The sequence below is a fragment of the Benincasa hispida genome, unplaced genomic scaffold (assembly GCF_009727055.1).
Source record: "Benincasa hispida cultivar B227 unplaced genomic scaffold, ASM972705v1 Contig548, whole genome shotgun sequence".
In the NCBI taxonomy this organism is placed as follows: Eukaryota; Viridiplantae; Streptophyta; class Magnoliopsida; order Cucurbitales; family Cucurbitaceae; genus Benincasa; species Benincasa hispida.
Window position 1 is genome coordinate 336,950 of NW_024064915.1, and position 12,222 is coordinate 349,171.

Consider the following 12,222-nt stretch of genomic DNA (forward strand, 5'->3'; position numbering starts at 1 on the left):
ACAGCACTTAGCGCTATCGCATAACACTTCATCGTATCGCTTAGGGCATGCCACAGCTACACGATCGTGTAGTGCCATCGTATAGTAAATCCAACGTATTGTTTAGTTCCAACGCAAAAACTAAACGATCACATAGTGCTATCGCATAGCATTTGAACGCATCGTCTAGCTCTCGTAGGTACACGATCGTTTAGCATTCAAAATCACAACGACCAATGCCCATTGCTATACGATCGTCTAGCTTTTCTTCACATCGTGTAATGTCTGGAACTAGACGATCGCTTAGCAACTGAACCTCAACAACGATTTTGAGCAGAAGCTGAAAAACTAGAATAGCAACTCGGCCTCCTTCACTTGTTTCTTCAATTACATCTTAATTTCAACTCCAATGACTCCAAATAAATTACAGACTCTTGCTAACACATAAAAGCTCATCAACCAAGAGCCAATTACAAATTTAAATGAGAAATTAAAGAGAATTAAAATGCCAAAACTCAAAAAATCATATCAGTGCATTAGTTTCATATTTCTCATATAAAACACCCACCAAACCAAAATTAAACCGAATTGAATGCTTATATGATGCTCTGATACCAATTGTAAGAGTGTACCAACAACAGCGGAAGCAACAAGGATCATTAAAGCACTCTAATTCATTATTTTGGAAAAATATAAAGCATGCTCTTGCAGAAAACAAGTGAATTTCATGACATACCTTTGTAGAACCTCTTCAAAGCTCGATCTCCAACTACAATCTTCTCCAAATCTTGTTGAAAACTACCTAAGTTCTTCCCCACTATTCTCTTGGTGCTCTAGATTGAGTTGGGACTCAAAACAAGCTTGCATCAAGGGATTAAGGAGAATAGCTACCAACTTGGAAATGAGCGTGTACTATGCATGCATGATAATGTGCAACAAGCTCATGTTGCCATAAACTTGTAACTCTAAATTTGCTCTTATGCTATTATATTGCTCATGCACATGTTATGTGATACTACTTCTAAATATGCATTATTAACTATATGCTTGTATGCTATGGAGTAATGCGTTGTCACAAGTTTCCTTGCACTGAAACCAAGTATAATTCCAACGTAAGTTTCTCAGAATAATCCGAGGTTGAACACAGGGATTGTTTTCGTTAATGCGTTACTTTTGTGATACATGCTATCGGTTTTACAATTAATAAAGATTGTGTGTTTATACAAGAAATTAAAGTGTGGTAAAATAAAATTGCGTTAATAAAATAAATTGCGATAAAAGTAACGTCCTAAACTATTATGATACATGATACAAAATTCATAATACATGATACTGAGTTCGAGGCTGACTGTGAAGTTATACAAAGGATCGTGGTATGCGATGGCAAGTCTTTATGGATGAATCAAAAAGAGAAAGAATAATCAATGAAAACATCACAAGTTTATTAATTGCGTTGAAGATGCAACTAAGGTTCCGCTTTCCCTTGGCGTACACCTCTCGGTGATCGACCGCATTCCCATATCTCTATGGTGAAACAGGGATGAACGCAAGGTTACTTTCATCTCTGGAAGTACTTCTTGCTTTAGTTAACACATTCTTCCAACCCTTTCTCAATAGGTGGAATAACATCTTCACTTCTGCTCTCACAGGTGAAGATATCATCTAGCATGCCTTAGCTAAACATAATTATTTACTTAACACAAATTAATTTAATTGCTTAATTCTTAGTAATTACCCAGGGGATTAAGAAAACATCATGGAGAAAGTGAATCATGGATGAACGGAAATAGACAGAGAGATGATAATGGAAATGGTCATAACATTTAATACTACGATTAAGTGTCTGATACATGGTCTGAATAAGAGAGTAAAGAAGATGAGTACAAGTGATGAAAAAGAGATAGAAACAAATACAGAAGAGTGTCAACGTCTTGACACAGATCTAGACGGAGATTTTGCTTGCCGGCGTGTGGAATGGATGAAGAGAAGAGCTTCCTTCTCAGGCTTGCTCGTCTGGTAGAAGTGACCTTCATATAGAGCTTCAACAACGGAGATTGAAAGGATTCTTTGCCTGGAGACTCACCTCTCAGCCTTGTCTCTGAATTCTTCCTGGATCTACTCTGATCAGGCGCTCAGACCAGTCTCTCTCTCAGATCAGTATACAATTCTTCTGTCTCGAGTATATACAAGTATCAAGTCTTCCTGTATCAAGTATATCTCTTCAATGGAATTGCAGAAGCTATTTATAGGCGAAGCTTTGACTCTTTGCATTGTAGTCCCCACTTTATTGTTAAGGCAGTTCCTGAAATGGTGGAGTAAATATTCCTTCTGTTACGCAATCAATCCCATAAAAAATGTATAACTGACAGCTGTACACTCGTCTGAATCCTCCGCAATTGTGTTGCTCTTTACATCTTCGATCGTTTGCCCACATGCAGTTTTGTTTTTTATTACCGTATGCGGTTGAAATTGCGTTGATCGCAAAGCTCTTGATCGATTGCCGCATGTGCCGTCATTGCATTGCTCATCTCTCATTCTTGATTGACGGGCGCAATGCGACGTAGATGCATTGTTCATTTTATTTTTTAGCCATAAACTCATGTGGTGACTTGATTTCCTACAAAACAACATTCTTTTCTACCATCGCAATGGTGTTAGTGGGTGTATTGACAACATTTTATCTTTTAGCTGGTTTATATTCAGAAACACTAAAATGTAGCCAAATAGCATTACCTCATAAACAGATTCAAATCCTTCATATTACCTCAGAAACATATTCAAATCCTTCATTACAACTGGTGACAATCTGCAAGGAAAAAGCTCAAACCTAGATTAAAATTGACGCGAAAAAGATCTAAAAAAGGGGAATGAAATTGCAGATTGAATTACCTCAGAAACAGATTCAAATCCTTCATATCTCTACTGATCTCTCTATTCTTTCTTCAATTTATTTTTTCAATCATCGTTGGAATCTTCTCAAATCATCGACTATGACTCTCGCTGCTTGTTCATGGGCTCCAACGATCCGAGATTAATCGGCTAAACTCATTAGACCGATCTAACCCCCATTCGTTAACTAATGGATGATTCCACTAAAGCCCATAGATGAACTCCCCTCACTGTACATATATTATGTCCACTCGATATAACCATGACTAGTAAGTTAACCCTTCACAAGTTGCTCGTAATAACGGCTGGGTCGAATCTCTATTTTCACCCCAAAATTACCTCTTGTTCCTTAAGTTCCACTGATCCCCTAATGAACAATTGATTTGTGATCCAATCAACAAATCGAATCCCTCTCAGGCCAATGAGAGAGTGAGGCCTCCTGTTCAAGACCCAGAATCAGCACTTGAAGGGAACAACCTCTCTACTAACCCTAATCGGGTAGGAGTGAATTCCTTCTTGCACCCTATGTTCCCAGTTATTCATCCGGTATTATCCCCAAAATGGTAAGCTTATTGAGCAGAGGCAATTGGTCTACTCTCACCGTTTGCAGATCAAAGGATAATCCCGAATAAACAGAAGTTCATAGTTAGCTCAGGATTAAGGTTAAGTTACTTAGGTCATCGCTTCAAAATATTCAGTCTTAAACAGTAAACAGCATTATAAAGTAAGAGTGACAGGTTTCGTGGTCCGATCTTGTACAAAACTCATTTGCATAGTACACCCTCACTTCTCATGTCTCAACATTCACGAATTAGGATCACTTCGTATGTAGCATTTTACAACTCTTTGTAACAACTACAGAGTAAGCCTCATCTAATAGTGTTACCAGAATAAGGTACCCAACCTTATTCATATACTATAGATCATTTTGACTATTTACTCGAACCTGATCCACTTGTATGTCTCCACATAAAGTTCAAGTACTCATATAATAGTCAAGGGACTTAGGTTTATTGGATTTCTAAAAAACAATATATTCAACAACAAGTTTAGAATTCTCAGAATAAGTTCTAATGTTTACAAACCACGATTTTTAGGACATAAAACTCAAAAAACTCTCACTTGGACTAAAACTCCAGTGGTAACTTATATATCCGATATATAAGACTGAGTTTCTGAGTTTTATAGAGAAATACAATAAACTAGGGCATGCCATACCCATAGTTTTACCATTTGTATCTCATACCTGATATTTCTCCCTCTTGCCCTAGGTTATTAAACTCTGGTATTTCTAGTCTTACTAAATGATTCTTAAACACTTTAGCCGAAAGAATCATTGTAAACATATTAGTATACAAATAGGTTTCTTATGGGGAATTCATCTATTTCTCAATAATGGCTAGGAAGCACATTTTTCTCCCACTACATTGAGGTACTTTCAACTCTTTGATTAAGATGGTCTGACCTACCTTAACAACTCTTGTTAACAGTCAGAGCTAGAAATCTTAAATTCATTATACTTCGATCTTAGCCATTTAAATATCTAAAATATTTGCTGATGGCTATTAATGATTTTATTCTTAACAGAAATTTCTATGAGATAGAATAAACATATTTCACGAAAAAACATTTCATTCATAACAAAAAATATGTACAAAAGGTTCATTAAAAGATTTAACAAAAACAGGTAATTTACATCTTCATCAGCAACTTCTCCTATTGGATAAGCTGAGCAAACAGTTTCCAGGATCTAAGCAGCTTGTTTGCCTTTCCCTGCTCTCTTTTCTGCAAGATATTTAGGGCAATTTCTCTTCCAATTCCCTAGCTCATTGCAGTGGAAACATTTCCCTTTCTCTGCAGCGGTTTTCTTGCTCTTCTTACCAGCAGGCTTTTTCCCTTTCTCTTTGTCTTTCTTCGCTAGAATACTCTTAGTCTGCGAAGACGGGGCAATTTCAGGCTTGGAGGACATTTCTCTCTTCTCAGCAGAAGCAACATTTACTTCTGGTACTGGTTCCAGACCCTTAGTTCTCAACATGGTCTGAAAATCCTACAGCTCATTAAGCAGAGTTGTCAAGTTGTATTCGATTTTATTCATCAAGGCATTGATACAAAATTGCAGAAAACTATTCGGAAGAGATTTGACTTCTTTCATCCATCATAGCACCGTTCATTTCAGCCACATTAAAGTGGACCATCATGTCTAGGACATGTTCACGAACATTAGTCCCCTCTTTCATGCAACTATTGTAAACGTATTTGATAGCATCATGCCTCAAGGTGAAGCACGACTGTCCAAACATCCCTCTTAGAGATTCCATAATCTCTTTGGCAGTGTTCATTGATAACGGGCAGAAATGCACGTTATTCAGTGCTAAGTTCTTAAACAATGTTGGCTTGCGTTGATAAAATATGTTAAATTGCGTCCAAAAGCATTAAGTTAATAACATTGCGGTCGCATGCGTTCATCGCATAGAAACAGTTAACTTTTGTGTTTTTATGCAGAATATGCATTGACGCAAGGCGAAAAGCGCGATCACAAGAAATCAATGGACAAGCGCAGCATTATCGCAAGGCTTTGCGGTGATTTGTGCTCGCAAACATCTGCTCAAGAAGGATTGTCGCATAGAGCCGGCGCAACTTGGTGGGCACATCTGGGTGAAAAGCATAATTAATCACAATGGGACATAAAGCTGATGACAGTCGAATCCGAATTAAGTTGACAAGTCGCTAACGATAACAAGTACACTCAGCTTTTCGGTGACAAATATTTGGCACATCCGTCAGAGAATTAAAGCCATCACATCTGTACAATCGTAAGAGAGAAGCCGCCTTTCACCTCGAAGCTCTATAAATACCAAGGGCATCCTTCAGAAAAGGGGTTCACCTGTTCACCTGTTCGGTTCAGCTGGTTCAGCAAGTCTTTGTTCATAGTTTTCTTTTATTTTTAAGGTGAAGCTAGAGAAGAGAAGAGACGCCGAAAGATCGCTCAGAGAAACTCGAGAGAGAACCTAGAGGCGTAGAAAGCAGAGAGTGGGCCGACTCTCGCGAGAGTGAGGTTATCTTTTGAACACGAGTAGAAAAGACAGTGTAAAAGCCTTGGAAGCAAGAGATTTCTACCAGGCTCTTTATTCTCTTCTTGCATTGTTATTTTGTACTTCATATTTATATTTATACAATGGAAGTCCTTATTCTACATCTGTTCACTCTCTTAGCACGCATGAGTAGCTAAACTTGTCAAATAGGTTGAGAAAAACTAAGCTAACATGACCTAGGATGTTCATTGCTTGCGATTATCTTGTTTTATGCTGTGCCAAGCATCCCTTTAGAGCTACTCGAGAGAGAGTCTAAAGAAAGAACCTAAGACTTGAGAAAGCTAGGTTAGAATCTAGACTCGAGAGAGCAAGATTAGAACTGTATAAACAAGAGATAGGGACTTAGAGATAAGCTTTGTTTGCCAACATACATCGCATGCATCCTAGAGATAGGTTATGATATTATGTGGTCGTCTTATTTGTGTGTGTGTTCTTTTGTCATCGCATGGATAAGAATAGAGGCTTATGGTAGGTCCTATAGACTTATCGCATATATCGCATATGTTCTAGCATTAGAAGCCATAGCATTCGCATCGAGAGATGGTTTACTATTGTATGTGTGTTTCATGATGGCATAGCACGAACGAATCTTAGGAAGTGTTAGCCGAACCCTTCTCAACCCGTTCACCGCATACTCATCGCATCGGAGGACGGCGTGGTGAAGACCGCACACCTACCTTCGTAGCTTTATAGAAATCTGCAATACTTTTATGTTCCCGAACATCTCTGCCGAAGAAGTTCGACTAACTTTGTTTCCATTTTCTCTATGTGATCAGGCAAGAAAATGGGTGTATTCCCTCAAGTCGAGAGAGATCACTTCATGGGAACAGGTCATAGAGAAATTTATGAAGAAATATTTTCCACCTACTGAGAATGCTAGATGAATGAAACTCATAACCAATGGACTCCTGACGTATACGAAGGAGTGCGGTTCGTTCGATAAATTCCTACCTCTCTATCTATCTCTGAGATGTTTGGATTTTTCAAAACTTCATGGACATGCAGAAGAGAAATACTATCCCCACTCGGACCAAGACATAACTTTTACTTGTTCAAATAACAATTAAGGTGAAGTAGGGTCAGGAACAACGAATTTTGAACAAGATATGGACGAATCGCTCAACGATGCTTGGGCAAGGTTTAAGAGGTTGGTCAGGGACTGTCCACACAACGGATTGCTAGACTGCCTTCAGATGGAAATCTTTTATCATGGTTTAAATCCCGCTTTGCAGACCGCTACCAATGTGGCAGCGTTGGTGGTCTGCTAGACAAAACGTATGGCGAGGCTAAGAACATCTTGGATCGCATCTCTAAAAACCACGAAGATTGGAGAGAGAGTGATCAGAGACTGAAAATCAAGGATAACGATGCAAACAATGGTGCTATTGCTTCACTATAGAATTAAATGACCGCAATGATGAACTTAATTCAGGAAATTGGGATCAGCAGCCCAACACCGCAAAATGGGCAAGTAAACACAATTAATCAAAACACCATAAGGTATGCGACTTGCGGTGATGGACACAAAATGGAAGAATGCCCACAGAATCCACAGTTTATTTACTTTGTGAAAAATAATCCATTTTCTAATACCTACAACCCCAGGTGGAGAAACCATCCCAATTTTGCATGGAAGAATCAGCAGCAGAATTTCCAATCTGTGGCACAGAAAGAAGGGCCACCTGGATTCTTCTCGCGAAATAATGGTCAGACAAGCAATCAAGCCAGTAGTTCGTAACCGCCACAATCATCCTCCTTGGAAAACTTGTTGAAGCAGCATATAAAGAAAAACAAAATTGTGCTTCAAAGTCAGGCGACGTCCATCCGCAATCTAGAATTACAGATGGGCCAGATTGCGAGCGAGCTAAAGAACAGACCACAAGGGGCACTGCCAAGTTCAACAGAACTACCACGCAACCCGAGGGGATCAAGTAAAGAGCAATGTCAAGCTGTGACATTGCGGAGTGGAAAAACTGTGGAGGAAGAAAGAAAGAAGACTAGTCGGGCTGCTTCTATTGCGTTGGACCCTGAGATTGCGATGACTCAAGAAGAAGAAGAAGGAGAAAAAGAAGTGATAGAACCAGAAGTTGCATCCACCTCAAAGCCAACAGAGAAGGGGATCGTGAGAGTGCAGTTACCACCTTTCCCGCAGAAACTCAGAAAGAAAAAGAATGACGAGGTACAGTACCAACGCTTCCTGTCTATGCTAAAACAATTGCATATTAATATTCCATTTAGTGAAGCGATTGAGGAGATGTCTGCTTATGCGAAGTTTGCCACGGTGGCTTTAACACAGAGTTTGAAATCAATAATTCCATCGAAGATGAGTGATCCTGGGAGCTTTACCATACCTTGCTCCATTGGATGACTGTACATCGGGCAAGCATTGTGTGATCTTGGAGCCAGCACCAACTTGATGCCTCTGTCGATCTTTAAGCAGCTGAATGTGGGGCAACTTGCGCCCACAACCGTGACTTTCCAACTTGCAGATAGATCTCTGGTGCATCCAGAGAGGAAGGTGAAAGACGTGCTGATTACCATTGATAAATTTATATTACCAGCCGACTTCATCATCTTAGATTACGAAATCGACAAAGATGTGCCCATCATCCTGGTTGACCATTTTTATCAACAGGTCGTGCCCAGATTGATGTGCACAAAGGAGAGATCACTTTGAACATAAATGGATAGAAGCTCAAGTTCAACATCATCCATGCCATGAAGTTTCTGATGACGAAGACCTGACTGAATCTAATGACGACCAGAGTTTGAATGAAGAAGAGAAACCTGACAATGAAAACGAAGATGAGGATGCAAGCGCATCCATTATGACATGTAATGCGATCATAGAAAAAACAAGCAAGGAAGTTGAAATGATCGCAACCCAAGAAGAAGAGCCAATGGAAAATAAAGAAAGAAAAACAACGTAACTATCCCTGAAAGAACCACCAACAATAGAGTTGAAGACCCTGCCGAATCACCTAAAGTATGCCTTTTTGGGGCAGAATGAAAAGCTGCCAGTTATTATTTCCTTGGAGCTTGATCAAGACCAGGAGAATGCATTACTGAGCATTCTAAGAAAACATGTGCGAGCAATTGGCTGGACGCTCGCAGACATTCGAGGAATTAGCGCAACCTACTATATGCATCAAATTCGTCTCGAAGAAGACCACAAGACAATGATCGAACATCAGCACAGACTCAACCCTACGATGAAAGAGGTCGTTAAAAAGGAGATAATTAAATAGTTGGATACAACATTATTTATCTGATAGCAAACAGTATGTGGATCACCCCCATGTAGTGCATGCCAAAGAAAGGTGGCATGACGGTAGTCCCCAACGAAAATAATGAGCTGATACCACAAAGAACGGTCACCGAGTGGCGTATTTGCATGGACTACCGCAAGCTGAATATAACAACGAAGAAAGATCATTTCCCTCTACCCTTCATTGACCAAATGCTAAATCGTCTAGCCGGAAATGACTTTTACTTCTTTCTGGATGGCTACGTCGGGTATAACTAGATTATGATTGCTCCAGAAGACCAGGACAAAACCACATTCACCTACCCATATGGGACTTTTGCTTTTCGTCGTATGTTGTTTGGCCTCTGCAATGCACTAAGCACGTTCCAAAGGTGCATGATGGCCATCTTTTCAGAATATCTTAAGGACTCTGTCGAAATATTTATGGAAGACTTCTCTATCTATGGGCACACATATAAAGTTTTTCTTGCCAACCTGGAGAAGATACTGAAAAGATGCGATGAGACGAATCTCGTGCTTAACTGGGGAAAATGCCATTTTATGGTGAAGGAGAGCATTGTACTAGGGCACAAGGTATCTCGGGACGGATTGGAGGTGGATAAAGCGAAAATAGAAGCAATTGAAAAACTTCCACCTTCAAAAAATGTAAAGGCTATAAGGAGTTTCTTGGGGCATGCCGGATTCTACAGACGTTTTGTCAAGGATTTCTCAAAAATAGCACGACCACTAGGTGCATTGTTGGAAGATGATAGGAAATTTGACTTTAATGATAATTGCCGCAACGCATTCATGATTTTAAAGAACGCGTTGACGACTACACCCGTTTTGATCGCGCCAGAGTGGACACTTCCGTTTGAAATAATGTGTGATGCAAGCAGGTATGTGAGCCGTACTAGCACAGAAGAGAAAAACAATCTTGCATCCCATTGCACATGCAAGTAAGACATTAAACCCTGCTCAGACTAACTACACCACCACAGAAAAAGAGCTGCTTGCGGTAATATTTGTGTCAAAAATGTTTAGAGCATATCTGCTGGGAACAGAACTGCTCATCCATACTGACCACTCGACAAAAAATATCTAATGGCAAAGAAGGACGCAAAGTCGAGGTTGATTAGATGGGTTCTCCTCCTTTAAGAATTCGATATGGAAATAGTTGACCGCAAAGGAACGGAGAACCAAGTTGCTGATCATTTATCCAGATTGGAGAATCCTGAGGTTGACCGCAAGGAGTCAGAGGTGAGCGTAGTGTTTCCAGATGAGCAGTTATTTCATATTAAAGAATTGCCATGGTATGCTGACATAGTCAACTATCTGGTTTGCGAGCAATTTCCTAAAGATTATACCTACCACCAACAGAAGAAGCTCAAACATAATACAGATATTATTATTGGGATGAGCCAAATCTGTACAAAAGGGGGGCATACCAGATTCTGCAACTATGCGTACCAAATGCTACTCAGCAACGCATCTTATCGCAATGTCATGACTCACCATATGGTGGGTACTTTGGAGGACAGCGCACCGCAACCAAAGTATTACAGAGTGGATTCAACTGGCCAACATTGTTTAAAGATGTAGCTGACTATGTGATGAAGTGTGATCGGTGCCAACGCACAGGTAACATTTCATGGAAACATGCAATGCCTATGAACATCATCATAGGAAACATGCAATGCCTATGAACATGCAATGCCAACGCATAGGTAACATTTCATGGAATGGAGGATCAACACATATGAGATCGCAAAGATTTACAAAGAGCGCAACAAGCACTAGCACGACAAACATATATGCGACAAAAACCTCCAAGTCGGGCAGAAGGTCTTACTATTCAACTCACGACTACAACTCTTCCCTAAAAAATTAAAGTCACGTTGGTCCGGACCATTCATAGTTAGATAAGTATTTCCGCATGGTGCGGTCGAATTATCAAATGATGACGGAATCAACATATTCAAAGTTAATGGGCAGCGAGTAAAAGCGTATCACGGAGAAGGCTGACATCGCTAAGTTGACTCCGTAGAATTGAGAAACTCTGAATAAGAAAGAAGTAGGAGGTCCCTACGCTATCAGACGATCGAAATTCATCAGGGACGCAAGTTTTGGAATCATGGAATCTTCAACTTTTCTCTACTACTCAGAATTTTCATTCCACTATATCTTTTCAGTTCTTTATCTATTCTTATTCCAAAAAAAAAAAGAATTTGTTTTGTTTAAAATTATTTGACTCTCTCACTGTTTTTCTTGCAACGATCGAGGCACAAGATTGCGGAGGTGTTACACAAAGAAGCAACCTATCTTATTCCGTCGCTGCGATCCAAAGAAGATAGATCGCCACAAAGTAGGATGCATCAACAAACAATGCGAGTGACAACGCAAATTTGAGGGTTGTATTCTTCCTTGATTTTATTCCAAATTTTTCACTTTCGCATCGCATTTTGATTTTGAGTTTTATCACCGCATCCTCTTTGATTACTGCAATCATTTAACATTGATAAATTTAGTAAGTCACCGCATGTTATCTCGTTGCCAATTATGATTTCATTGATGAAACAATGCTTCTATTCTTTCGTATATACTAGAGTCAACTTAATTTTAAGATAGTCACCTCATGAAATATTTCTAGAAGTTAGAGGTCTGCTAGCTTTCTTTCAAACTTTCTTTACGTAGCTTCCTAAGAACATCGCATGAGTTCTTTCAATCTTTTGGCAATGAGGACATTACCGCATTTTAAATTTGGGAGTGAGGTATTTATTTTTTACCTTTCTATTTTAGGTATTTATTTTTGACCTTGCTATTTTGAAAAAAAAAAAAAGAAGAAAAGAGGAAAATTTTGAGAATAACAACTCTGCTATCAACGCAATAGGGAAACCCATGTTGATAAGAGTTAAGTTATGAAAGGCACTTACCCGTAGTTGGATGTTCGCATGACACACGTGGGGGCAAGCCAAAACGAAAGTAAGTCATCAGGATTAACACATAAATAAATGA